Here is a 1,629-nt window from a genome sequence, read left to right on the forward strand (position 1 = left end):
CCGGCAGTACCTTGAAGGCATGCGATTTTGCCAAAGTGGTCATTGTACGACCGGACGAGGCGATAAACTTATCGCTTCTGGATGAAGCTGTCTTGGAGGACACCGAGAGAGTGCTGAATGCACGAAGTGGATCGTCGATCCTACGGAATCACTTGGATCCGTACTATCCTTTGGTAAAACAATTTCAAGACGTCGTCTTCAAAGACCAGCCTTCAGTCCTACCTCCGTACCGAGGTGTACGTCATGAGATCGACCTGGCTTCGGGAACCAATTACTTCGTAACCCGCCAATGGCCCCTGCCTACGGAGCAGTGCGACGTCATTGACGCCTTTTCTCGTGCGAAGCACGGTGCAGGGACACCCACATTTTGTGTTCGGAAGCCGAACGGCAAGTGGCGTATCGTTCATGCTTACAATAAGCTCAACGCTGCCACCATTCCGGCACAGATGCCAATTCCTAGAAAGGATGTTCTTTAAAATAATATGGTGGGATGTACGAAGTACAGTGCACTCGACTCGGTCGATGGGTATACCAATTGCTCATGAGAGCGAGTGATATTTCGCTGACAGCGGTGAGCACTCCGAGTGGCATGCTCTGGGCGTGTGGATAGTGATGTCCCAAGGGCTGTCAAATTCACCAGCAACATTTAATCGTCTGGTGACGCAGTTGTTCAGGCCCCACAGGGCGTATGCACAGACATACTTTGACGACATTTTTGCTCACAGTCGTGCGAAGCACGGAAGGACGGATACCAAGAACCACATCGTCCATCTAAGAGCGGTGCTCGATGCATGCGCACAAACAAACTGTACGCCAATGCAGACAAGTGCATCTTTGGCGCAGAAGAGATTCGCTTTTTGGGTGCTTCATTGGGAAGCGTGGCCTTCGAGCGGATTCCGCTAAGGTCAAGGCCAGTGTAGATTGACCGGTTCCAAAGAACCAGAGAACCTTGCGTAAGTGGCTTAGTCTTGCCAATTACTTGCACAAGTACAGCGTAAACTACGCAGAAATTGCCCGACCATTATTTACTCTCCTTAAATAGGATGTGGAATGGTGTTGGAACAGCGAACATGAGGAGGCTTTTGAAGGGGCAAATACAGCCTCCTGCATACACCAATACTGGCGCTGCGAGACCCTGATCGTCCTTTCAGCGTCATCTGTGACGCTTCGGATTTTGCTATCGGCTGTGCACTGCTGCAAGCAGACGCCGAGGGGCGAGATCGGGTGATCGCGTTAGCTGGATGAAAGATCTACCCAGTTCATGACAAAGAGTTACTTGCGATGAAGTATGCACTTGTCAAGTTCAGGATCCACCTGTTCGGTTTCTAGCTGTTTGTGATCTATACAAATCATGCGCCACTACGCACTGCGACTCTGTCGCCCTACCTCTCGCAGAGAATGGCTAGATGGCTACCTTCGTTACGGAATATAACTTCGAGGTGAAGCAGGGAAATCAGAATGCTTTGGCTGATACGTTGTCACGCAGACCAGACTATGAGCTTGCTCATGTTACAACGGGAACGTCGTCTGTGACGGATTTGATCCGCACCGCGTATTCGGGTGATGGGATATGTGTAGCGCTGCTACGGGCTCTCGGGAGCAAGGAGTTTGGAGACTCGGACAAGAAAT

This window comes from Plasmopara halstedii, assembly GCF_900000015.1.
Source record: "Plasmopara halstedii genome assembly, contig: Scaffold_262, whole genome shotgun sequence".
Taxonomy (NCBI): domain Eukaryota; phylum Oomycota; class Peronosporomycetes; order Peronosporales; family Peronosporaceae; genus Plasmopara; species Plasmopara halstedii.